General features: G+C 43.3%; 1 protein-coding gene across 2 annotated transcripts in view; it reads right to left on the bottom strand.

Moving 5' to 3' along the window:
• The window catches only part of FARP1 (FERM, ARH/RhoGEF and pleckstrin domain protein 1), a 293,219-nt gene that overhangs the window by 125,518 nt on the left and 151,740 nt on the right, over positions 1-15,961 (bottom strand). The gene's annotated exons all lie outside the window — the stretch shown is intronic.

The raw sequence follows: 15,961 nt of genomic DNA, 5'->3' as shown, positions 1-15,961 counted from the left end.
TCGTTACAATTTAAAGGAAACTTGAAGTCTGCCACTTTTGGGAGGGGGTGAAAAAAGTTCCACAAATGGTTAGTTAAGTCTGTTTAAGAAGGGACAGAATTGGAAACACATGATATTAAAAAGACAACTGAAAAAAATCTAAAGATTAGTAGGATTAGTACTGAAAGGAGTGAAGGAGGGGGAGGCCTACAATTTGGGATTTCCCATAAACTGGATCCAATTTTGGCCCCGAGGGAAAAGAAAGGAGACTATCAAATGAATTGCGTTTATGGAGAGAATAAATCCCTTCGACGTTTCCCAGCTGAAAGAAAAAAAGTACTGTGATTAATCACGGTCATTTTAGTCACCATACCAAAGAAGTCACTGAGTTTCTAGTATGATGAACTCCTCAAGGCCTTTCACCTGATGTCAAGTCCTTTGGGTGCTCACAAATGTATTTCCGTTTTGTGGGACGAAAAAGTTCTAGGGATTGGCTGCACAACAACATGAATGTACTTAACAGTGAACTTCAAAAGGGTTAAGGTGCTACGTTTTAGGTTACACGTATTTTACCACAATTAAAAACATTTTTGAAAGTGTATTAGGAGAAAGACAGACAATACTAAATGTTGGTGAAGACGAGGGGCAGCCAGAACTCCTGAGAAAGGAAGCGAGTACCACTCCTCTGGAAAACTGCTGGGCAGTTTCTAAGCTGAATGTATGCAGAGACCCAGCAATTTCATAAAATGAGAGGGAAGTCAGTATATATATTTATGTATTCAGCAGAAGACACTGTTAACATCCCCGAGTCAGAAACAATCCATCATCAGGAGAAAGAATGAATAAATAGTGGCGCTCATTCCAGCAGTGAGAATGCATACGCTGCGGCTGCAGTAACACCATGGATGAATCTCTCACACACAACGTCCGATGAAAGAATTCACACAAAAGAACACGCGCCGTTGGGCCTCCACATCCATGGGTTTCTGCACATTCAACTAACCGCGGATACGGAGAGCTGACTGTATTCCACCACTTTATATAAGGGACTTGACCATCTGTGGATTTTGGTATCTGGTGGCGGGGGTGGGGGGGAATCCTGAAACCAATCCCCTGAGGATAACAAGGGATGACTGTAGTTGATTCCATGGATCATGAATCCATTTGCCATACTAATCTACAGTGTTAAAAATCAGGATAGCAGCTATCCTGGGGCGGAAGCAATGACCAAGAGAGACTTTGGGGGGGGTTGAACATCTTCTATTACTTGATCTGGGTGAAGGACACCTGAGTTGTTCACCTGGTGATCTGGGCATGTTTCTGTATGAGTTTTATACTATAATATAATGTTTGTAAAACTTACTGTTTGGTCTTTTTTTTAAGATTCTTTTTTTTTTGGATGTGGACCTTCTTTTTAAAGTCTTTATTGAATTTGTTACAATATTGCTTCTGTTTTATGTTTTGGTTTTTTGGCCGCAAGGCATGTGGGACCTTAGCTCCCTGACCGGGGATCGAACCCGCGCCCCACCCCTCTGTTGGAAGGCAAAGTCTTAACCACTGGACCGCCAGGGGAGTCCCTAAAAGTTACTGTTTTAACTTGATAGAGTTCATTTATTTTTATGACTGACCTAACTCTATGCTCCTAAAATTTGACAAACATCTAAGTCCTGGATTCTTACTCCTCCAGTCAGGTTTCTGCAATATTAACTTGCAATAGTTTAGAACAGCAATCTGCCACACTAGCCCCACACACCGCCTGCTCGAGGGATATCGTCTGGATAGCCACAAGAACGCTGATTCTGTCCTGTATGTAGATTCTCCCTGTTGCCTTGGTGGGTTTCTGCCAGTATCCCTCCCAGGCCAGGGAAGAATGAGCACCAGCCAGGGGAGGACCTGTTCACCCTCTGCCGTGTAATGCAAACTCGATTTCCTGGTAAGACGAGTTCTGAAACGTGGATAAAAGGGTGGAAGGACCACTCCCCAGTGCTGACCTTCTACTGAAGTACAAGTTCCTTGGCATGCAAAAATAGTAAAAACCACGTGCTTCAAGAATGTCTAGAGCATAGAAATAGGAAACATACAGGATTGGCCTAAGTGCCATAACATACCAAAGGGAGCCCCATAACATAATGAGGTTTTAAGATAGTGCTGTTTATTATTCCGTAATAATAACTGCCACTTGGTAGCCAGCAGTTCTTCTTCTTCTTTTTATTTTTACAAATGTTCCTTTCCAAGTTATTTGCCGATCAAGCTGGGAAACCTTCATTAGTTCCCAATGGTTCACAACAAAGTGTCTCGAATTGCTTTAACAGCACCTACTTCACTTTCTCTATCCAGTTTGGCTAAGAAATTTCAATTACCTTGTTAATGTCTCAACAAAAAGAACCCCACGATGCCCTCCATGACTGGTAGGAAGGCAGTCAAGAGTCACAGAGGCCAATAGGTGGAAAAGTCTTCACTGGTGAAAGGCAGAAGCACAGACCCTGATGAGCCCTGGAAGGCGGTCTGGCCCATCAGGACCTGATGCTTCCAGGGGTCTTACTGGCCCAAAGGGGAAAAAGGAAAGGAGTTTGGGAAAAGAATGGTTGTGAAGGTACAAGCTGTGGAAGATGCTCAAAACACATACAAGGTTTGCTCAACACGTTTTGACCACAAAATAATAGCCCAGTGAGGGCTCCATATTTTTTCTGATGGTAGTAAACAATCTATTTTCTTTTGTAGACATTAGAAAAAGAGGTCTGTAAAGGCAACATATCAAAAAGTAGACTCTTTCCAGAAAATGTCAAATCATTATTCCATCAAGCTATTCAGACTCCACGAGTGAATCATGAAGTTCAGCTTGGTTACAATCTGCAGACAGTTGTAAATTAAATGTGAAAACTCTGAATGCCCAGGTTGCCCACTACAAAATAAATCTTACATAAGGAGCAGTAAGCACTGTGCTTTCCTTGTCTCTACTGCCAAAATACATAGGCTGGATTAGATGTAGCAAGATTTCCTCATGAAAATGGGATTTCCTTCATGAAAGACTGGGCAATAAAGTCTGAAAGCAACTTGAGCTTTTATTCTTTCCAAGCCACAAACTGGAACACAAAGAAAACTAAGAGCCACCGGAACTGAGAAAGCACCTTAGAAACCAAGACTATACCAAAATTCAAATTTATAGATGAAATAAAGGATTACTTTAACCCTTAAGTCACAGACCTCAAGAGAAAATTTTCCTAGTACATTGAACATATTAATCAAGTGACACAACTCTGACTTATGTGCAATTCTTTTTTTTTTTTTTTTTTTTAATTGTCTGCACTGTGAGGCATGTGGGATCTTAGTTCCCTGATAGAACCTGTGCCCCCTTCACTGGAAGGGCGGAGTCTTAACTACTGGACCGCCAGGGAAGTCCATGATATGCAATTCTTTAGACATAGTTCAGCTGTGATGCATCTCAGAATGTATATTAGTTATAAATACAAAGATGACTAAATTCTATTCTGGTTCTTAAGTATTTAATCGCTCTGAAGTTAACATCCTTAAAGGCTAAAAAAAAAAAATACAAACCACACTGTTGACACTCAACAGGGAGACAAAATTATGAGGTTTTACAAATATTCTCTGAATTATTCTAGAAAAGGAGACATTTTTTAATTCCCTCTAAAGATTGAATAAAGTTAACTACAAATAGTAAGAATCTAAATTTTTTGTTATCTACACAGCAGCAAAATAAACTAGAAAATTTTTATTTGAAGATCTGTTTTTCTAGTCTCCTTTAAAACTAAAAATAACCAGAGAAATGCCAAAAAAAAAAGTGTCAATTAGAGAAACCTTCAAAGATGGCCTTCAAGAATTTTCCTTTAAAACGGAACAAACCAGAAAGAATAGCTAGACATGTAGATTAAAACAAGTATGTAATATTTTCATGTGTTAGAAAGAGGCTAGAAAATATTTCACAGGCATAAATTCAATACATTTATTACTGATACAATAATGGAAGTCTCAAATGGGAAAAAAGACTATCTTAAATAACCACATCTTCAACCCCAGCAAGAAACACAGCAAGAAAAAAACTTAAAAGCTCATTATGAATCAATAATTTCTCGTGATAGAGACGATGTGAACCACATTTAAAATAAAATCTGATTCCACTACTTGGGCACACCTGCTTAAACTTACTAATGAAAACTGCAAGAACAAATCTAAAACCTTTTATGAAACATGTGTATGTCAATTGCTCCCAACCCCCAACCCAAAAATCAAACCCCTCAAAGGTGTTCACATACTGATCATCTTATTGATTATAAACAACAAATGCTTTCTTTCACCACAGATGATTACAAATGAGATAAATACACCCATTTCTGTAATGCAGTTCTCTGTGTTCCTGACATTAATGTGTGTGGTATGGATGATGTGTATGTGTGAGTGTGTGTGCACGTGTGTGTTTTCTCTTGACTGGGTTTGGCTGCCTCTTGTGCAAGATGGCTACTACAACAAACTGAAACCTACAATTGCCAACATAATTCTGAGGAAAAAGAACAAACCTGGAGGGCTTCCCTGGTGGTGCAGTGGTTAAGAATCCGCCTGCCAATGCAGCGGACACGGGTTCAAGCCCTGGGCCGGGAAGATCCCACATGCCGTGGAGCAATTAAGCCTGTGCACCACAACTACTGAGCCTGCGCTCTAGAGCCCGTGAGCCACAACGACCGAAGCCCTCGTGCTAGAGCCCATGCTCCACAACAAGAGAAGCCACTGCAATGAGAAGCTGCGCACCGCAACGAAGAGCAGCCCCGGCTCACCACAACTAGAGAAAGCTGTGCGCAGCAACAAAGACCCAATGCAGCCAAAAATAAATAATAAATAAATCACTAAAAAAAAAAAAGAACAAACCTGGAGGCATAGCCCTCCCAGACTCTGGCCAATACTACAAAGCTACAGTAATCAAAACACTGTGATACTGGCATAAAAACAGACATATGGATCAATGGCACAGAATAGAGAGCCCGGAAACAAACCCACATACGTACAGTCAATTAATCTTCGACGAAGGAGCCAAGAATATAAAAAGGAGAAAAGACAGTTTCTTCAGCAAGCGGTGCTGGGAAAGCTGAACAGCCAGATGTAAATCGATGAAGTTAGAACACTTCCTCATACCCTGCACAAAAATTAACTCAAAATGGCTTAAAGACTTAAATATAAGACATGACACCATAAAACTCCTAGAAGAGAACACAGGCAAAACATAATCGGACATAAATTGTAGTAATACCTTCTTAGAGCAGTCTCCCAAGGCAGAAGAAATAAAAGCAAAAATAAACAAATGGGACCTAGTCAAACTTATAAGATTTTGCATAGCAAAGGAAACCATAGACAAAACGAAAAGACAACCTACAGACTGGGAGAAAATATTTGCAAACAATGTGACTGACGATGGCTTAACTTCCAAAATATACAGCCAGTTCATACAACGCAATATCAAAAAAAACCAAACAACCCAATCAAAAAAATGGGCAGAAGACCTAAACAGACATTTCTCCTAAGAAGACATGAAAATGGCCAACAGGGGCATGAAAAGATGCCCCTACATTGCTAACTACTAGAAATGAAATTTCTAGTAATTAGAGAAATGTGAATCAAAACTACGATGAGGTGCCACCTCACACTGGTCAGGACGGCCATCATTAAAAAGTCTACAAATAATAAATGCTGGAGAGGGTGAGGAGAAAAGGGAACCCTCCTACACTGTTGGTAGGAATGCAAATTGGTGCAGGTAGCCACTATGGAAAACAGTCTGGAGGTTCCTTAAAAAACTAAAAATAGAATTACCATATGATCCAGCAGTCCCACTCCTGGGTATATACCTGGAAAAGATGAAAACTCTAATTCAAAAAGATACATGCACCCCAATGTTCACAGCAGCACTATTTACAACAGCCAAGACATGGAAGCAACCTAAATGTCCACCGACAGAGGAATGGATAAAGAAGATGTGGTGATGGAATATTACTCAGCCATAAAAAAGAATAAAATACTGCCATTTGCAGCAACATGGATGGACCTAGATTTATCATACTAAGTGAAGTAAGTCAGACAGAGAAAGACAAATTTTATATGATATCACTTATATGTGGAATCTAAAAAATAATACAAATCAACTTATTTACAAAACAAACACTCACAGACATAGAACAAATTTATGGTTACTAAAGGGGAAAGGGAAGGGGGAGGGATAAATTAGGAGTATGAGATTAATGGATACACATCACTATATATAAAATAAACAACAAGGATTTACTGTACAGCACAGGGAACTATATTCAGTATCTCATAATAACTACAATGAAAAAGAATCTGAAGCTGTACACCTGAAACTAACACAATATTGTAAATCAACTACAGTAAAATAAAAATACGTATATATATTGAACTGTGCTAGGCAAAAGTATAAAATATTGACCAGCCTACCTTCTTGGCTTACAAGAATTAAATATAATAATGCATTTAGAACAATGAATAAAATATATGGAATACAAAAAAAGAAAAAGAAAATTAATGTTATGAATTTGCAAAAAAAAAAAAAAAGAAAAAGAAAAGAAAAAAGGGGACGAGAACAAGGCCCCCAGTTTTTCAAAGGTCACTGTTGGAGAAGTTCCGACTAAATGTCTGCTTTAAGACAGTTTCATTTACAATTCAAATTCCAACAAATCCTGAGGTTTATCTAACAGTCTAAGGTATCCCATGGACACCGAGAGAGCAAGCTGAATCTGCTCATTGTTAGCTGACTTAAGAACCCACCTGAGCATCCCATTAGGCACTGTGCCATCAGCTGTCGGGATAAGAGAAGTGAATCCCTGTTCTCCCTTGCCTTTCATTCTAATCTTCTAAAGATGATCCAAAATATTCAGCCTCACGAGGCTTAGGATGGGTACATGTAACCAGCAAGCTGGGCAAAACTATTATCAGACAAACAGAAATCAGGCAGCAAGAGGTGCACATCCAGACTGTTTGGAGGGCGGCGGTAGGAGCGGGGGTGGGGAGACAGAGTCCTGAGCACACCTGGGCCAATCAGAGCGCCCTTTCAGGAATTGGGAAAGGCAGCTGAGAAAATGACCTTGCATCACTCCTAGGGGCGGGGCTGTAATTCTGGGCTCACATCCCAGGATGGGCATCTTCCACCTTCCACGAGGCCCGGGGAAGCTGGGAATGCAGGTCTGCAGATAGAAGGAAGAAGGCAGGCCCATGAGGGAAAGAGAGAGTGTGTCTGACCCCCAGACCAAGTTTGGATAACATCACAGTCTTCAACTGCATTCCCAACCTGGTGTCTGAGATGCCCTTGTAGCCTGAGAATCAATTTCCATTTTCTACTTAAGTCTTCTTTTGATTATAGCCTCAGGTGTCCTAAGTAATTCTGGAAAACACCTTTAATTTTTTTCCAACTGATTTCAAGAAAAGAATGTCTTTTTCAGTGAATACAAGTGTCCAGATTTCAAAAAATAAAGACGAGACTTGTATTTATATTAAAAATATTCTAGAATATTATGCTAAGTGAAATAAGCCAGGCAGAGAAAGACAAATACTGTGTGGTATCACTTATATATGCAATCTTAAAAAAAAAAAAAGTCAAACTCATAGAAACAGAGAGTGGAATGGCGGTTGCCAAGTGCAGGGGGATGGGTAAAATAGGGAGAAGTTTGTAAAAGGGTATAAACTTCCGGTTATGAGTTAAGATCTGAGGATCTAACAGGTAACATGGTGACTATAGGTAACACTGTATTGTATAAAATTCAAATTTGCTGAGAGAGTAGACCTTAAACGTTCTCACCCACACACAAAGATAAATGTGAGACAACGGATGTGTTCATTAACTAGATGGGGAGAATCCTTTCATATATACCTGTATCAAATCACCACAATGTACACTTTTAAAATCGTATAATTTTGTATGTCAATTATACCGCAATAAAGCTGAAATTTTAAAAATATTCTAAAGCAGTCGCATAGCACAGGGAGATCAGCTCGGTGCTTTGTGACCACCTAGAGGGGTGGGATAGGGAGGATGGGAGGGAGACGCAAGAAGGAGGAGATATGGGGATATATGTATACATATAGCTGATTCACTTTGCTATAAAGCAGAAACTAACACACCACTGTAAAGCAATTACACTCTAATAAAGATGTAAAAATAAATAAATAATAAAAATAATCTAGAATAGTGGATTGTAACAAGCTGTTTGAGAAATAAAACTAATTTGATCTTACCAAGCTATACTTGAGTTGTAAATTTTTTAAAACACGCTCCACTGTGTGTTTATATATAAATTTACATATAAAGTAGAGAAATAAGTGAGGACTCTAAACCTTTTCTTGATTTTCCATCATGGATTGTATTCTTCTCTTCCTAGTATTTACTAATTGTTTAAAAACTAAACTCCACAGGGTGTAATATATGTACATCTGAAGACCTACGTATTCTATGTATTACACAGATGTATGAATTTCACACACACACACTTTCCATATGCAAAAGCCGCAGGATGCACAGACAAGCAACGGCAACCCCATCACCCACTGCCTGGACCTGGAAGCAGGGCAGGGAACTCTGGGGGAACAGGGCAGAGGGCAAAAGAAATGGAAGAAAAGGTGGGCTGTTTAGTGAGGCAGCGGCAGCAGCCCGGGTACCAGTGCAGGTCTCCCCAGCTCACCTCACCACCCGGGAGAACGCAAGACCAGTCAGGAAGGTGGCAAGAAGCCCAGGAAAGCGAGAGCCACCTTCAACTCGCAGATGCTGGAGACACACGGGGTGGTCTGGCTACCTCCTGGTTTCTTGCCCTGCGTCTCATCTTCTCCATGATTATATGAGATGACAGACAGAATTGTGTGTCCCTTCAAAATTCCTACATGTTGAAGCCCCAAACCCCCATGTGGCTGAGTTTGGGGTAAGGAAATAATTAAGGTTCAGTGAGGTCAGAATGGCGGAGCCCTGATCTGAGAGGATTAGCGTCCTCATAAGAGGAGCCACCAGAGAGCTCTCGCTCTCTCCCCCTACACACCCCCGCCCCAGGTGGACGACGGGGAGAAGGTGGCCCTCTACCACCAGGAAGAGAGATCTCATCCGGAACCGAATCAGCCAGCACCTTGATCTTGGACCTCCCAACCTCCAGAACAGTGAGAAGACACATTTCTGTTGTTTAAGCCACCTAGTTTGTGGTATTTTGTAATGGCAGCTGGAACTGATCAAGAAAGCCACTTATCCCCAAAGATAGAGGGGATCCATGGACAACTCCAATTCCATCTTAACCATCTTTGGAAATCAGGTGAATAGAAACGAAAACAACCACCTTTATAGCCGAAAGGGGCGTTAGAATTTAAGGCAGGGAAATCGTGTCTCAAGAGCAAAATTTCCGTTTCCAAATGGTACGTTTATGGAGTGGATGCCTCCAGTTCTAAGCAACAGTACAGACCATTCGAGGTGGCGTTTCACGTATAAATCTCTCTCACCCTCTAGAAGATTTCCTTTATGCTTAGCTTTGGTCAGAATAAGCAGCCATCTTTCCGAGGTGATGTCAGCACAAGGGAGTGGGAACCGGCAGTAGACAGAAGCTTCCTGCACCTGGTACAGCTGCGAATCGAGGGGAAGCCCTACACTTACCCTCAGAGTGTCTGATGCAAAAACTGTTAACGGTGGGGGCATGTTTAGAATCAGCCTTAGAGGTTTTCCTTCCCAGGTTTACCGATCTACCAAGAACAGGTAACAAAAGCAGGATGGAAAGAACACATCTACTGGCTTTCCACTGGTTGCTTCTGAGCAGGAGCTGACTCTTCACAACGACCCCGCTAACCACACACACTCAAACGTCAGGTCTTACCTGATCTCTCCCTACATCACATCAGTGGCCACCCAAATGCCACTTTAGGGGACAAGATCCACTTCACCCAAATTTCCCAGTAATGTAATCATTGGGTTAAACTATAAACATGCTTGAAATGTGGTCTTTTGGAATCAGCTTGTTACGAATGGAATTTTAGCTCTGTTAACAGATGGCCTTGGCAACGGAGCCAACTGCCACTCAAAGGTGCTCTAGTGGGAAAAGAAGAAGGACGAGGTGCATCTGGCTTGGGAGGCCCCCAAATGAGAGGAATGCGACTGTGCAAACGTGGGGCTGCTCGGGGCCTGCGGCACCCTCGGGGGTGATGGTCTCACGTGTGGAGGAGGGCGCTCCGGGCGCTGTGTGGAGACGGGGTACAACACCAGGAGCCTGGAGGGGGAGGAGCGTCTGTCATGGCTGTTAGAGCGCAGGGTCCGCCAGGTGCGCGCTGTGTGACCTCGGGAAAGCTCTTCAACCTCTCTGTGCCTTCGTTTCCTCATCTGTGAACTTGGGGATGATGAAAGCACCTACCCAGCAGTGTTCTCATGAAGAATAAACAGGGGCTCACAACCCTTATTTTTAAAGTTAACAATTAGGGCTTCCCTGGTGGCGCAGTGGTTAAGACTCCGCCTGCCAATGCAGGGGACACAGGTTCGAGCCCGGGTGCGGGAAGATCCCACACGCCGCGGAGCAACGAAGCCCGTGCGCCACAACTACTGAGCCTGTGCTCTAGAGCCCGCGTGCCACAACTACTGAAGCCTGCGTGCCCAGAGCCCATGCTCCACAACAAGAGAAGCCACCGCAATGAGAAGCCTGCGCACCACAACGAAGAGTAGCCCCCCCGCCGCTGCAACTAGAGAAGGCTTGCGTGCAGCAACGAAAACCCAATGCAGCCAAAAATAAATAAATAAAATAAATTTTAAAAAATAAATAAATAAAATAAAGTTAACAATTAGCAGGGGCTCACAGCAAGGCGCCATGGGTGGGTGTCAGTGCCCGTCAACGGTGTTACGGCTGCTCCTTCAGGAAGCCCACCTGCTTCAGAAGCAGGATGACAGTCAGAGGCCAGGGAGGGGGTGTGGGAGTTTGGGACAGCTGGTCCCAGCCCGGGGGGCAGCCCTCTCTGCTGAGAGGGGATCCAAAGGACAGGAAGGAAACCTCATACAAACCAGACCGAACTAAAAAGGTCTAGGGGTGGTCCCCGGACACAGGAATACCAAGCTCGCCCCAGGGCACAGCACAATCCTAGGTGCAGGACCACCGGGATGCAGCAGATAAGATACTGATGCTCTTGCCGTGGTCCCGGAGCAGAGACAAGTCTGCAGGAAGGCGCTGAGCTGCTTAACTGGAGGCGACGTGTGCCCCCAAGCAGGTGACGAGGGGCCACTGTCTCTGCCTGGAGAGTTCACCTTTCCAAAACTCATCCACCCAACGGGACCGTTTCCTATTCATGCAACTGTGCAGGCAACCGAGCACATCCCTCAGACGGGGACTGACATAAATCCTGCATGAGAGAACAGACCCCCGCCAAACACTGACACAGACAGGAATCCAATCACGGCTGGCGGAGCCGTATGTATCATTCACCCGAAACCATCTCCCCTCACGGGCCCCCCCGCGCTCCCCACACCCATTTCATAAAATTGCATTTATTTTTATAGTTGGAAAGGGTTGGCTGTACTATCTGTAGGCGGGGTAAGCCTGAATTTGCTAAATATCTGAAACTATCTAAGATTATTAATGATAATTAGGCGCTGAAAAAACAAAGCTCTAAGCGCTATCTTGAGGATAATAATTAGGACTCAGACTTGAAACCAAGATCAGCTCGACATTTCTTACTCCCTGACTGTTCATCCGCTGAACTGGAGCTCAGAAAACCATCAGTGAATTCTCCTAATGGCAGTGACTCAGACAGTAAGAACAACCTTTACATCTTTGCTTCCCGGTAACATCATGAGAGGAAGGGAGGACAAGAGCGCGGACGTGTGTCACTGACTTGTACCACTGCCTGTGTTCATCTTGGTCTCCCAAACACAGCCTGATTCTTCTAAAGCACAGGTTCTTTTATATAAGGCTGCGTAGTCTCACATTTATGCCCTGAAACTCCCTTTGGAGTGGGGAACCAACGGGCACAGGTAAGTAACATGAGTTGTGAAATTCACGGACCTAAATCAGACAAGCACTTGACCCTGTACCAGCGGTATTAATAGAACATCTTTGCTTAAAACATTCATCCTTAATTTGCGATCAACTGTTATCGTGCAACCATCTGAAAAGGCCCAAAGAGGCGTGTGGCGGAGCCCAAGCGGCCCTCCGCTCCCTTCTGCCCATCTGCCGCTCTGCCCCAGGCCCCTCTCCCCCATGTCAGCCTGGTCCTCTTCCAGACTCCTGGCTCCAAATCTGTGAACCATCTGCTGCCTCCAATCTGAGTCCCCAGGAAAACAAAAAGTTTTCTCTCAGCAACACATCAACACAGCACGTGAGGATGGTCTGCTGCACTCTCTTCCCTAATCTGACCAACCTCCTTCCCCAGAAGTGGCCGGGTGGCCCCAGGAAACAGCACCCTCTATTTGGATTTCCTTACTGCTGCCACGTCAAATGACATAGGATTCCACCACAGACTTTTTTTCCCTCTTTTCTGAGCTGTCTCGAAACTGTAAAATTAACAACAGTACTCTGAAGAAAATAATAAATACCATTTGCTACCATTTAGCACTGTCCCTTACCTTCTCTTATTTGATTCTTTGATTGACTGATGTGAAGAAAAGAAAACTAACATTTACTGAGCGCCTACTGAATGATGCAAATTGCACCAGGTGTGGGCAGACCTCGTTTCGTTCCATTTCTCCTTATTGTGCTTTGCAGATACTGAGGTTTTTTTTTTACCAATTGAACATCTGTGGCAACTCTGCGTCGAGCAAGCCTATCGACACCATCTTCCAACAACATGTGCTCACTTCGTGTCTCTGTGTCACATTCTGGTAACTCTCGAAATATTTCAAACCCTCCACCAGCAAAATTATTAAAACTTGCTGAAGGCTCAGATGATGGTTAGCATTTTTTAGCAATAAAGTCTTTTAAAATTATATTGTTTTTTTAGACATGATGCTATTGCACACTCAACAGACTACAGTATAGTGTAAATACAACTTTTACATGCACTGGGAAACCAGAAACATTCATGTGACTTGCTTTATTGCGATATTTGCTTTATTACAGTGGTCTGCAACCAAACCCACAGTATCAATGAGGTCTTATATACCTTACCTTGTATACCTTACCTTGTACCTTATATACCTTACCTTGTCTATCCTAATAGTACCCCCAAGAGGTAGGAATTATTGGGGGAAAATTTTAATTATTATTAGGTCACATCGGAAGCACTGCGATAAATCACTTGCTCTGAAGTGTTTTTATTTTTATTTTTTTTTGGAAATGTTTTGAAAGATTAAATAAAGTAGTACATTTTGGTGCCCAGCAGAGTCCCAGGTGTATAGCAGGCTCTTGGGAAAGTGTTCGCTCCTTCTACTTTGTTAACGAAGAAAATGTGAGTTTCACAGCTGCTTCCACATGGCACACGGAGGGCATGAGTTGGGTTCAACCCCACGTGTACTCGCCTCTCCCAGCTCCACACGCACACGGCCTTCTCACCCCACGGGGGTGGGGGGGCGGGGGATCCAGACTGGTCCACCACACACGCGGACACTGTAGTATGGGGAGGCTGGTACCTGGGGGGGGAGCGGAATCTCAGGGCAAAGAGGAGGAAGCGTCACCAGCATGTGACCCTCCAGTCCCAAGTCCAGTCTTTGTTTAGACCCTGATGACTTTCAAGGTAGTTTTTCCTGAAGTCCATCCTTTTCTAGAAGTGAAAAAGCGTAGGACCTTTGGTAGCAGGAGGAGATGGGCTAGTATCAGCGGCCATAAGAGGGAGGCTGATTGGTTCTTTGTCTTTTACCTGTTCCCGATGCTATACTAGGCTACTTCTTCTACATTTCTCTTCTGAAGGCCACTTTCCCCTTTGTCACCAGAACAACACTAGATTCATGCTGCAGGGTTAGTATGACAAAGCGAAACTCTTTCAGCTGGGGGTGTGAGGGGTGTTAGGTATAAATAAGTGCCCGCAGCAGCCTGATGTGGGAAGTTCGTGTATTAGTTTCCTGGGGCTGTTGTGACAAAGGACCAGAAGCTAGGTGGCTTAAAACAACAAGCTTATTCTCTCACAATTCAGGAGGCCAGGAGTCTGAAATCCAGGTATGAGCAGAGCTGGTTCCGACAGAAGGCTCTGGGGAGAATCTGGTCCAGGCTTCTCTTCCTGGCTTCTGGTGCAGCTTGGCAATCCCTGGCATTCCTTGGCTTGTAGACACATCACACCGATCTCTGCTTCTGCCTTTACTGGGCTTTCCCTCGTGTGTCTCTTCTCTTCTATTATAAGGACACCAGTCCTACTGGATCAAGGACCCATCCTACTCCGGTGTGACCTCATCTGAGCTCTCATCTTAATTACATCTGCAAAGACCCTTTTCCTAAACAGGGTCACATTCACAGGTACCAGGGGTTAGGACATGCCTTCTGGGGGGGTGGGGAGGGGCACAATTCAACCACCCTTCCTGAACAGCCCATGAGAAATTCTGCCCATTCCTCTTTCTGACCTATTTATCCAAATTATGTCTGAGATAGAGTCAGTAACAACAGTGTAAATATATCAAGTAAGCTGGTGACATTGGCTGAGAGAGAAGGTAGAAAGAGCCCCAGTGCTGGTCAGACCCTAGAGTAACCCAAGAGCAGCAATCAGCTCTGTTCTGTGTCAACATTTACTCTTGCTCTTACGCAAGAGATGCTTGTTTCGTTTTCTAAATTTTCTTCTTATAAACAACATCCCCATCCTCCAAATCCTCCTACAAAAAACAAAACAAAACGAACATACAAACAAAATCCCAACCCTGCTACAGCTGGGAGTAACTGAATTATTCCACTGAGTTATGTGAACCTCTTTTTGAGTGAAAAAAAAGCATTCCAAAATATCTTCACACATCATCAAAATTAGAACTAAAATGCTGGAAGAAATCTATCTTTTCTCCATCTCTAATCTTTATAATTTGGAGAGCCAACATGAACCTTAGCAATTTAGCAAAGACCATCTTAAAAAAGACCTAAATTTGCAAGCAAGGCAAACCTATCATTACAGAAGGCCAGTCCTGCTCATCAAAGTTTAGTTTTTAAAGTACAAGTTCTCTCTGGGAGTTGAGAGCTACATATAAAATTTCTCTTAGAAAGAGAAGATTTTTAAAGTAGAAAAGGGTCACCTACCAAAACACCAGAATTTCATTTTAAAAGCTACCACTTTACCAGTACGTACGTACGTACACACACACACACACACACACACACACACACACACACACACACCTGATTTGCCATCTGTCAATTTTCCTTGCTCTCAGCTGACAGAAAAAGGTTAAGAGAGCTTGTCATGGAACTAAAACACGCTAAACATTTTAAAGGCCAAAATTCAAAAAGCAAACGGGGGTTTGAGGTGCGGGCTTCAGATCTGCTGGCACTTTGCCAATAACATTCCTTTCCAAGTGAGAAAACCTGGGATAAAATCCCACTCAGCTGGCTCCTCGGCCATGACCTTGATATGGCATTAATCTTTCTGGGCTCCAGTTTCCTTGTCTGTTAAATGAGGATCATACAAATTCCCTTTGCAGGTTTGTTGAAAGGTGACTCTCTCACATGTAACAGGTGTACCAGGCCCACAGCGGAAGCTCAACATCCGGTGTCGCTGCCGTTGCTGATTGGTGAGCGGTATTGTTTCTGCTTTCACTACAACTGTCACTAATTATTATCACCAGATCCTAACTACCTCCCCTTCCTTCCAGGGCCCTCCAAATGGAACCCTCTTCCCATTCCCAGAACCCTGACAATCTCTGGGGATGCAGGTCCTCACCCTTTCACCTCTCCTTCCCCGGTAACTGGGAAGAGGGATGGGCTGACCCCGGTCCCCAGGGACGCCTCTGACTCCTTTGCAAAAGGGGTGAGCAGGAAGGAGGCTAAACTAAGATTCTTCTCAAATGCAAAATTTAAAACAAAATCTCAACAAGCAATTCCAGTGTACTTAAAAGATA

The sequence above is a fragment of the Eschrichtius robustus genome, chromosome 18 (genome assembly GCF_028021215.1).
Source record: "Eschrichtius robustus isolate mEscRob2 chromosome 18, mEscRob2.pri, whole genome shotgun sequence".
Taxonomy (NCBI): domain Eukaryota; kingdom Metazoa; phylum Chordata; class Mammalia; order Artiodactyla; family Eschrichtiidae; genus Eschrichtius; species Eschrichtius robustus.
This window is presented reverse-complemented; position numbering and strand designations above follow the sequence as displayed.